This window comes from Balaenoptera physalus (genome assembly GCF_965194825.1).
Source record: "Balaenoptera physalus genome assembly, chromosome: 2".
NCBI classification, from domain to species: Eukaryota; Metazoa; Chordata; class Mammalia; order Artiodactyla; family Balaenopteridae; genus Balaenoptera; species Balaenoptera physalus.
The window spans coordinates 13,851,441-13,862,815 of NC_138883.1; the positions used below are offsets into that span (position 1 = coordinate 13,851,441).

General features: G+C 48.2%; 1 pseudogene across 1 annotated transcript; it reads right to left on the reverse strand.

The window, feature by feature from the left end:
• Positions 1 to 5,269: 5,269 nt before the first annotated feature.
• LOC309655562 (large ribosomal subunit protein eL21 pseudogene) lies at positions 5,270 to 9,789 on the reverse strand (annotated as a pseudogene). The gene has a single exon. The product of its transcript is annotated as a large ribosomal subunit protein eL21 pseudogene (transcript).
• Between the last annotated feature and the right edge of the window lie 1,586 nt (positions 9,790 to 11,375).

An 11,375-nucleotide genomic window follows, 5' to 3' on the forward strand; every position in this document is an offset into this window, starting at 1 on the left:
ACTCAGGCTGTGTAAGAGAATGCCACAGACCAGGTGACTTATAGACGAGAGACATTTATTTCTCACAGTCCTAGAGGCTGGAAGTCTGAGATCAGGGTGCCAGCATGGTTGGGTTCTGGTGAGGGCCCTCTTCTGGGTTGCAGACAGCCAAGTTCTCATTGTATTCCTATGTGGCAGAAATGGGGAGAGTGCTCTGTGGGCCTCTTTTAAAAGGGCACTAATCCCATTCATGAGGGCTCCACCCTCATGACCTAATCACTTCCCAAAGGCCTCCACCTCCTAACACCATCACATTGGGGGTTAGGATTCCAGTGCATGAATTTGAAGGGGACACAAACGTTCAGTCCATAACAGAGGGCACAAGGGAGGTGCAAAAGTCACCAGTGAGCAGGATCTGCCAGGAAGCAGTCTTTTGATAGGTGTTTCAAAGGCCTGGCCACTGGCAAATATCAATAGGAAAAAACAGGCTGAGGAAACATCCCATCAGGCTGGCCTATTTGTCTGTGAACCTGGCAGGCATGCAACTGGTCAGCTCATCAGATAGCAGTCAGGCTGGTGGCCAGTCAGCCAGGCAATCAGATACTCGACCCATCATTAAACGGCTGGCCAGGTCAGCTGCCCTGGAGGTTCCAGGGCCCCTGGCTGGAGAATACTTTGGGGCTACCTCCAGTCCTCTCTTTGAAACAGAAATTCTGGACTGCTCACCATCCCCAGGTACCCCACACTCTCCCACCTCCAAGCCTTGTCTTCCCATTCCCTGTATTGAACACTGTATCAGTTCTCTATTTCACAATAATGCTGTGTAACAAACCACAAAACCCATGCTTAAGAGTATGCATTTGTTTAGCCTCTGAGTCTGGGGGTCAGTGAGGCAGTTCTTTTGTCTTAACTGTCTCACTCATGTGTCAGCAGGCAGAAGAGCTGTGGCCTGGGCTCTCTCCCATGCCAGAGCCTCAGCTGGGACAATTGGGTGACTTGCCTCTGCTCCATGAGGTGTCTCATCCTCCAAGAGGCTAGCCCAGGCTATTCCCACAGAGGAGGCTGGAGTCCAAGAGAGTGGGTGGCAGCATGCGGGTCCTCTTATGGCTTGGGCTCAGGACTGGCACACTTCTGCTGCATTCTATCAGCCAAAGCAAGCACCAAGGGCATCCCAGATCGGAGGTGAGAAGAAGCTGCAAGATCTCATGGCAAAAAGCGTGGGCCAGTCCCTGGGGCCATCAATGCAATCAGCAGCAAACACCATTGCTGCCCCTCTTCCCTCTACCTGTTAGCCTGTTTCCTGTTCCTCAAGACCCTTCTCAGTCTAGTTCTTTGAAGTTTTGCCGGAATGTGCCTCTGCACAGCCACTGCAGTCTAAATGAAGTGCTGGCTTCTCTCTGCCCTTCTAGTATTTTTTTGGTGCTTGTCTTAAAGCCCCCAAGTCTGTCCCCAAGGCCGTGGGTTGACTTTCCCAGCTGCCTCCACAGCTAGGCGTGAGCTCCAGAGCCCATGAGCTGCATCAGAGCCAGGAATGACAGCAGGTGGGGCTGTGAGCTGGGAGGCGAGCCTGGTGCAGAAGTCCCCTACCCCCACCCCCTGAGAGTAATAAGCAGCTCACCCTCCTCAGAGCAGGACACTGTATGAGACACCCCACCCCTCCCAATTAGTACCCGTGTGTCCGTGAGCAAATCAGCTAATTTCTCTGAGCTTCTGTAACCCCTACTCCGGGGTAGCTAGAAGGGAGGGTGCCTGACAGCGGAGGTCAGCCTCAGGGCCCACAGCAGGCGTGATGCATGGCAGCTTCCGGTCTTCTTCCCTTGGTCGTCACAACCCCAGACTCCCTATTTTTCCCAGCATGATGCAGAGCCATGCAACAATTTCCCAGGCAGGCTGAGCCCTCTCCGCGCTGTTCTCCTGCTGGGCTTCCCTCAGGCTTGGTGCCCATGGGCAAACATTTGTCCTCATTTGAACATACAGCCTAGCTCACGGGGAATCACATACGCCCGCTTCTCCCTCCAGTCTGCCACATCGCCCCTTGCCTTGGCCACGCGTTATCTCCTCTCTGCTCCCCTCCCCGCCCCCTTACTCCTACCCAGCTGATGCTTCTGCAGAAATGCCCAACCAGGCCATCAGGGCCTTCCCTGGAGGATGCCTCCAGAACCCAGAGGCAGCGGGAAGCTCCCAGAAGGTGGCCTCGGGCGGCGCCTTCATGTGCGCCCGCCGTCATGCTGACCTCCCAGAGCCTGGCCAGCACCGGGCACTCCACGAGGGCTTGCAGGTGGCATTGTGACTTGGAAAGGAGGGTCTCAGGCTGGCCCAGATGATGCTCTGCTGCCCACCTTCTCCCTGGGTTCCTATTTTTGCTCCTCTTTCTCCTATTTCTGAGACAGCTCGCTCTGTGTCCTGATCCCTCTTCCCCCAGTATGTGTGGGACGCCTCAAATGCTGAACCTGTGAAATTCCTACAGAATTGATCATTGCGGGGCAGTAAGCTCAGGCTGAAGAGTGCAATTGCTGGATTTGGATGGTGGGGATTCACACCACTTGGGTCTCAGTGATGGTATCTGGGATTCGCTGTCACCCACCTAACTGCCAGGGGTTTACAAAGGAACCTGAGTCCTGAGTGAGTGGTAGGGGCTCCGGCTGGCAATCCAAGGTGCGCTCCCAGAAGGCAGGAAAATTGTCACTGGTCTTAAGTGTTATAACCATGACCTACACTTACACAGCAGTTCCCTGTGCCGGGCACCACCTAAGTGCTGAGCATCGGTGATCCATCACTTGATCCCCACAAGAGGACGAGGGAATAGGTGCCATCATTACCATCACCCCATTTTACAGGTGAGGAAACTGAAGCAAAGAGAGGAGAAGTCTAAGTGCGACATGGTATCCTGGATTAGGTCCCAGAACAGAAAAAGGACATTGGTGGAAAAACTGGAGATATCTGAATAAAGTCTGGAGTTCAGTTAACAGTAATGTACCAGTGTTACTTTCTTCCTTGGGATGAATGTAAGATGTTAACATCAGGGGCAGCTGGGTGAAGGGTATGTGGGAACTCTCTTTGCAAGTCTTTTGTAAATCTAAAATTCTCTTGACATAAAAAGTTTAAAAATAAAAGAGGTTAAGGGACTTGCCTGAGGTCACATGGCTACTAGGTGGCAGAGGGGAGGATTAGGTCCCAGACCATCTGGCTGCAAAGGCCATGCTTGTGGCCCCCATACTCCTACTCAGAGGGCCACTGTCTCTTGCCCTCCCCAGCACACATGACCACTATCATCGTGTCAGAGGGTGGACAAGCCCATGCTTGGGGCCTTGGGAGGAAGTTCCAGGGGTGTGTCCCTCCCCAGGGCAGTGTGGGAAGTGTGCACACCTGGATCTGTGTTCAGTCTCAGCCCTGCTCCCATTCTAGCCCCAGGACCTTGGGTGAGCGACTCCTTCCCTTAGATCTCTTCTTCAGTTATCCCCATCTTCTGATGCCTAATCCAAGCCCCATCTTCTCCCTGGTGTCGTTCCTTCTCCTTGGGGGTCTTCTTTATGTCTGGAACAAAGTGGGTTCCAGACTGGATAACCCAGTCCTTCCCCAACCAGCCAGCTATGTTCCTTGATGCCCTTGACATTGTTCACATGTCAAAAATGAGCTCTGCCCATCAGAGGCACCAGCATCTGCCAGGCAGGGCTCCTCCCCAGAAATTGGAGTCCCAGCTGCAAAGTTCTGATAACTCCACCTCTTCCCTCTGTTCCCTGATTTAAGGGTGATGACAGCTGTGGCTTCTACCTCTGTGTTACCCTCATATGACTCGTTTCACTTCTTCAATTCTCCAACACCTGTTCAAATAATTTCTTACATTAAAGTCTGTTGGGAAAACAAAACCAACAAATGCTGTGTGATCCATAGGGCAGCCTGGAGAATGGAGGCCTGAAACCAACCCCATTCACTACAGGGCCTGTGCCTGACTAGATGGCATAGCTTTTGGAGTTAGACTAGCTTGAGCTTGAATCCAAACTGTACTACTTACTATCTGTGTGACCTCAGCCTGTTTTCTTAACCTCTCTGAGCCTCGGGGGGGTTTTTGGGGTTTTTTAATCTATAAAATGGAAATAATCATAACCAACCCTGAGGGCTGTTGTAAGAATTGCAGCGAGATGACGCATATAGCCCTTCTCACAGGACCTGGAAATAAGAGTTCAGTAAGTGATAGCTTTTGTTATTGTTATCATGATTAGTATTGGAGAAGTCTTACAAGGGAAGGGGTTCATCTGGTCTTCATGTGTGGCTAGCAGCCTCCCGTGGAGAAAAACTCCACTGTGTTGCTATATCAGATATCTACTGCTGCATAAAAATATCACTGCAAATCTCTGCAGCTCAAAACAGCAATCATATTATTTTTCATGTCTCTGTGGATTGACTGGAGTTGGCTGGGTGGTTCTGTGGGTCTTGAGTGAACTCACACATAAGTCTGCAGTTGCCCAGCTTGGGAGAGGCTCTGTCACGTGTGTCCTTCATCCTCCTCCATGGATCACTAGGCTGGCCTGAGCGTAGCCTTCTGATGGTGATGTCAGAGGTGCAAGGGGGCGAACCCCATCGTGTAAGCATTTGTCAAGACTCTGCTTGTGTCAGCTCTGCTAATATCCCATTGGCCAAAGCAAGTCATATGGGAGCCCAGAGCCAAGGGGTAGGGAAGTGCTCCCTCCCCACAGTAAGAGGGCACTGCCAATTTACATGGCAAAGGATGTGGATACAGGCCGGGGTGAAGATTTGGGTCCATTAATGCAATCAATCTATTGCACCCTACACTCAACCTCAATTATTCAGATCCTTCCCACACGCAAAAAATCAATCACTCCCATTGCAAGACTGAGAAACAGCCAGTGGCATCAAGCTCAAAATCTACTTTCTCATGATCTACATCAGGTCCAGATGCAGCTCCTTTTGATCCAAGACCTCTGGGCAAGTTATCCATCTCCCATACCTCCAACATATAATGGTAAGCTAGGGACAGGACATCTGCAATAAACATTCCCATTCAAACAGGGGAAGAAGGAGGTCCATACCAGTCACTGGTCCATAGCAATTCTGAAATCCTGCTGGGAAAATGTTTCCAGCTACCACAACCTGGGGATAGGTAACATTCCTTGATTAGCTCCAAGATCTGCATTCTTTTTTTTAATATATATATAAATAATATCTGGCAGTTTATTAGCCAGTGGAGCATATTGCACAACAAACTACCTCACATCTTTCAGGAAGAAAAACTACTAAATTTGAAAAGTAAAGACATCACCCACTGAATCTGGACACAATTAAAATGTGCTTTAAATATTTCTTTGGGGGAGGGGACACAACAGTTCTACTCAATTAAGAGAAACACTTGTACAGTCCAGGTCCTTTATTTTCTTTACATCCATCATGCCATGAATTCATAGGGGATGGGCTCCAACAGTTCAGGCTCCTTCCCATTGGTTCTCACAAAGTGTGCTTCTCTGGGTGGAGCATGCTGGTGCTTCAGTTGAACCCAAGTACCTTTCTTTTTGGCTTCCTTCTTTTTCTGATCATTTTCCTTCACACATTTCAGGAAGCTATCTCGGGTCTTAGAGTGCCCAAAAGCTCAGTATGCACATTAATTCTCTTGGCAAGAATCTTGCCCTTAACTTGTTTGTTTACAGCAATGCCAACAGCATGCTGCGTAACATTGTAGACTCTTCCAGTTTTGCCATGGTAACATTTGCGGGGCATTCCTTTTTGAATAGTGCCCAGTCCCTTGATACATACAATATCACCTTTCTTGTAGATTCACATGTATGTGGTCAAAGGAACAACTCCATGTTTTCTAAAAGGCCTAGAGAACATGTAGCAGGTGTCCCTCCTCTTTCCCTTTGCGTTGGTCATTTTGACAAATTACTGGAAGATGGCGGTTCCGGCCGGAAGGCTCCAAGATCTGTGTTCTAAGAAAGGTTCTCTCCCCATTGTTCTCTGTGGCTCTTGCTCCAGCCTCTGAGATGTCCTTCCTTTTTTATCACCATCCCTGGCTACTTCTGAAGGCATTATAAAATATAGCCTTTAAGCAATCTTTTGAAACTGCTTCCTACCCAGAGGTCTTTTTATATTTTGAACGATGTCCATCTCTTTTAATTCAGGCTAGGAGTCGTTTTGTCAATATAACTCTGTCTAAAATCTTTGTGGGTTCCCTTTGTCTTTGATTCCATTCTACTGCATGTGCCAGAAGCCACAACAACAGAACAGATTCTAACTTCTCTATCATCCTCCTAATACTACTTGCAAACTAGGCAGTTATTTCATGAGCTTGTCTCTTCTTTGTAGTACCTTATCAAACACAGTCGTAAAAGCCAACTGATGCTTTCAGTACTCTGCTGAGAAATCTCTTTGCCCAAGTCCAAGAGTTCATTAGATACACTTTTTATCTCCCAAGTTACTAACAGTTTTCCTAAAGGATTCAGCATTACATAATGTGGATTGCCATTTTTCCAGCCTCCAAGAGCAATTTCCTTACTATTTTTTCAGCCTTCCCTAATAGTTTACTCATTCCCACCACCCAGTCCCCAAAACCAATGTTACATATGTTTTATGTTTTATGTCCACTTCTGGGCACCAGTGTATGTATCAGTTAATTATTGCTACATAACAAAATATCCCAAATTTCAGTCATTTAAAATAACGCTCATGAATGATTTTTTTACATGTCTGTGAGTCAGCTGGGAGGTGGCTGACCCAGGCTGAACTTGACTGGCTCTGCTGGTCTTGGCTGGGCCGGTTTATGAGTCTGCAGCTCGTTGATCTAGGCTAGGCTCAGTTGGGGATGGCTCTGCTCCATGTTCTCTCATCCTCCACCTGAGACCAGTGGGTTCACCTGGGTATGTCCATCTGAAGGTGATGGTAATAGCACAAGGAAGCAAAATCCGTCCTGCAAGCCCTTATCAAGTGTCTGCTGGAGCCATATCTGCTATCATCCCATTAGCCAAAGCACATAGTCGAGCCCAGAGTAAAGAGGTAGGGAAGTACCTCCCACCCACAACAAGGCGAGTACTGCAAAGCCACATGACAAAGGGCATGGACACAGGGAGAGGTGTAGAACAGGGCCATTAATGCCACATGCCACTGTGGTCAAAGGCAAACACTCACTCACTTCCAGTCCTTTGCATCTGGTGTTTCCTCTTCTTGGAACGTTGTTCTTATAATTGTTCTACAAGGTAATGTCCTCCTTTAACAGATGAGAGGGGTGAAGATCAGATCAGAGAAGTCCCTTCCTCAGGATCACACAGCTAGTAAGTACAGAGCTCACATTTGAATGCAGGCCTGTTTGGGCACCTACTAAATGTATATGAAATGAAAAGTAAATCATTTCTGCAATGGTTATACCCATAGGGTTCTTGAACTGTAGAACCTAATTCTGGCTAACAAGCAGGGGAAAAAAGCTATTTATTGGAAGGAAACTGGACAGCTCACAGTGGTGAAAGAAAAGCTGAAGAAACAAAGGCAGGTCCAGAGAACTCAGTCAGAAAGGAGCTTTTGGGGGCCATCACTGTGAGGATGACTCAAGACGTCTTTGTCAATCAGCCAAGGAGTCCTGTGTCTAGAGAATCTGATTGGCCCAGCTTGGGCATTGGCTCCGCCCTGTGGGTGGGGCACGGTGGCTGACAGCCAGCCCCTCCCTTCCCCCCACCTCACGGAATGGAGGAGGGGAGCTTCTTAAAGGAAATGCTGAGTGAAATTCCCCCAGAAAGGAGAAGGGAGGGATAACCTGGGTGCAATGATTGGGCTCATGGACTTGGGAGCCAGGCTGTCTGGGTTTGCCATCCTGGCTTTCCCACTGACTCGTTATACTTAACCAGTACAGGCAGGGTATTAACCTTCCTATGCCTCAGTTTCCTCATCAGTAAAATGCTGTTGTGCACTAATGTATCAACCTCACTAGATTGCTGTGAAGGGTAATGAGTGTTGGTTAGTGGTATCGCTGCGTCTGGGGACTGGGAGAGACAGAGTGCAGAGCACAGGATCAATCCACTCCCCGGAGAAACAGCACAGGCTGCCAAGGTGGCCCGTGATGGGCTGTGTCCCTCCTGGCCTGGAGCGACTCCGAGAGCTGCCAGCCATGTTACTCCTAGGCTCTCTGTTTCTGGATGGAGGAGCTCCAAGAACTCAGAGAACGCAGGTGCTGAGTCATCACTGGAGATTCCCTTAGAGATGGGACAAACTCATGTTCGCGTTTCTCAGTCTCATGTTTGTTGGCAGCGCAGTGGGGCCTTCTGGGTGTCGAGCCCATATGACCAGAGCATATGGTTTCCTGAGCTGGTACCAGGTGTGAAGGCTGAAAAGGTTAAGTGGCTGGAGCCCCAGACTTGGCCTTGAGAGATCCCGTTTGAATCTTAGTTCCACCATCACTCACTGTGAACTTGAGCAAGTTGCTCCAAGACTGGTTGATCATCTGTCCAGGGAGTGGGTAGTAGGGGTTCCCCGATGCTGTCACTCAGAGCTTCCCCCAGAGCTGGGGCCAACGTCTCTCCCCTCTGACTCTCAGGACTAGTTTGTTTCCAACAATGACCTGGTGACTCTTAAACGCCCCCCCTGTGGCTTATCTTTGCTTCTCAGCTTAAGCAGGCACCCAAGTAAGTCAGGTCAATGAAAGCCTTAGGTTCCCCATTCTATCCAGGTGGACCCCACTTTATGACAACCCAGTGTTACCCACAGAGAAAGGATGAGAGAGGCCCAGCTTCAGTCCCCGCCACTGTTTCTGGTTGTGAGTACAAGTTGGCACCATGCTGGCGTAGCAGGTGGGGAGGTCAGAGGAGGTGAGTTCGCCCCCATCCAGCATTAGCTGCACGAGCGAGGCAGGGCAGGATTCGTTCAGAGAGACCCAGAACACAGAGGAGCTTCAAGGGACCGCTGGCTCACGGCGGCTCTCCGCAAACCACGGGCAAGATGTGCCCCCAGCCTGGCTGGTCTCTTATAATCTCATGATCTCAAGGAAGGAGATCGGGTCAGCCCGCAGGCTCCCCTTTTACAAAGCTGCTTGTTTTTCGTAAGGTTTGTTCTGTTGCCCTGCGTGACCCCAGACTTCACAATAAAGTTAGCAGACAAGACCATGGGCAGTTCTGATGGTGGGCCGGGAGGGACGATGGATGTCGCCCAGTCCCATCCCCTCATTTTTTAAGATTTAAAAAAAAAATCAAGTCAGATACCAAGGTTCAAATCCTGGCTCCACCACTGGTTTGCTCAAGCATGTTATTTAACCTCACAGTGCCTCATTTTCTTCGTCTGTCAAAAGGGAACAGTAACGTTCCCTTTTACGACAAAGTAATGATGCCAATAAAAAGTGTAGGGTCCTTGTAAGTCTCAAATGAATTAACACAGGAGCGTGCGTGGAACAGGACTGGCCACATCTTGAGTGCTTCTGGACTCCTAGACCAGTGCTCATGCCTCTGCCTGAGGCTCGGGGGGTCCTGGGGAGAGTTCTGTGCCTTCCTGGAAGGGACCAAAGGCCTCAGTCATGAGCACCTTGGAGGAGCAGCCCCAGGCCAGGGTCTGCGCAAGGGCCCTGTCTTCACCTGACACTCCCTCCCCGAGCACTGTGACCCTTGTATTGTGTTCCTAAGCTGCCCTGCCCCCATTTCCACACCCAAATACCCACAGCCCAGTTTCTTCAGATATTCATTTCTCCTCCCTCACCATCTCCCCTCTCCAGCCAAGAATCCCCCCTTCCCCAAAGTCTCATCCCAGCTGCAAATATCTTCCGAAAACCAGGAGCCTCTCTGCCGTCTAGGATATAACTGACTCGCCAGGAGCCCCACTTAAGACAATATGAGGAAACATTTTATGCCACTGCTGGAAACTGAGGGCATTTCTCCAAACTTTAGTGGTCTCTGGCATGAAGCTGAAGGGCCAAGCAAAGGCAGGGGTGACATGAAAGAACAACTGCCCAGGCAGGGGCTGGGAAATGTAGTCCTGTGGGCATCCGGGTGCTGTAAAATGCCTCAATTTTATGTTATGTTTGTGTCAGCCTCAGGAGCAAGAGCCTATGAGGAGAAAATGCAAGGCTTTCTTGAAGAAGAAATTCAGAAAAATCTATGCTTCCATTAGCTTGGATTGCTCACTGTTGCCCACTGGTACTTAGTGGTTTATTTTGATAAATTGTCCTAACTCATATATTAAGAAGTGAAGCAGAGAAAGACAAATATCATATGATATCACTTACATGTAGAATCTTTTTTTAAAAAGCTACAAATGAACTTGTTTACAAAACAGAAAGAGACTCACAGACATAGAAACAAATGTATGGTTACCAAAGTGGAAAGGGGCGGGGAAGGATAAATTAGGAGTTTGGGATTAACAGATACACACTACTGTGTATAAAATAGATAAACAAGGATTTACTGTATAGCACAGAGAACTATATTCAATATCCTGTAATAACCTATAATGGAAAAGAATCTGAAAAAGAATATATATATATATATATATATATATATATATATATATAAATAACTGAATCACTTTGCTCTACACATGAAACTAACACAACATTGTATATCAACTATGCTTCAATAGAAAAAAAAAAAGTGAAACGGGAACAATTGTAAAGGATTGACCTATATTTAGGAAAGAAGGAAGGAGAAGACACGTGTTGCTGTTGGCTGTCTGGCATCACCCCTTCCTAATAGCACCCCCATTTCCTTTGGGGGAATTCTCTCTCCCTCACTGTTTATACGCTCAATGGGAGAATTACTCCAGGACACGGGATCCCACCAGAGAAGCGCAGGGCACAGATGCTCCTTCTCTAGGGCCCGTGACATTGGCTCAGCCATAAGGGCCGTCTCTTCTGTTCTCGGATTACCTACTCTGCCCTATGGCTGGAAATGGACGTTAGCAACCCCAGCGGATTGATCTGGGTAACAGAGTAACCAGGCGGTGTGGCTTCATGCCCAGCTTTGCCAGGACTAGTTATGTGACCTTTGATGTGTCACTTAACTTCTCCGAGGCTCCCTTTTCTCATCTGGAAAAATGGGCCAGTGTTACAATCATGATTTTGAGTAAAAGAAGCTGACACAGATAACATGTCCTGTATGAGTCCATTTATATACGGTTCAAAAACAGGCAAGACTAAACTTTATCATTGAGGGATGTATACATGGTGGCAAAACTAAAACAAAAGAGAAAGAAAAAGAAATGATTTTCATAAAAGCAAAGCTATGAGTGCCTGTAGTATATGGGAGGGGATGTGAGTGGGAAAGATCACTTAGTGTTCCTGGCATCATTCTGTCATTCATTCTGTCTTGATCTAGGTTGTTCACTAGACGGGTGTTTGCTTTAGAATTTATTACAATTAGAATTACTCATGACACTTTGCATTTGCTTATGTCCTTTTCTGTATGTCTGCTAGGATGATA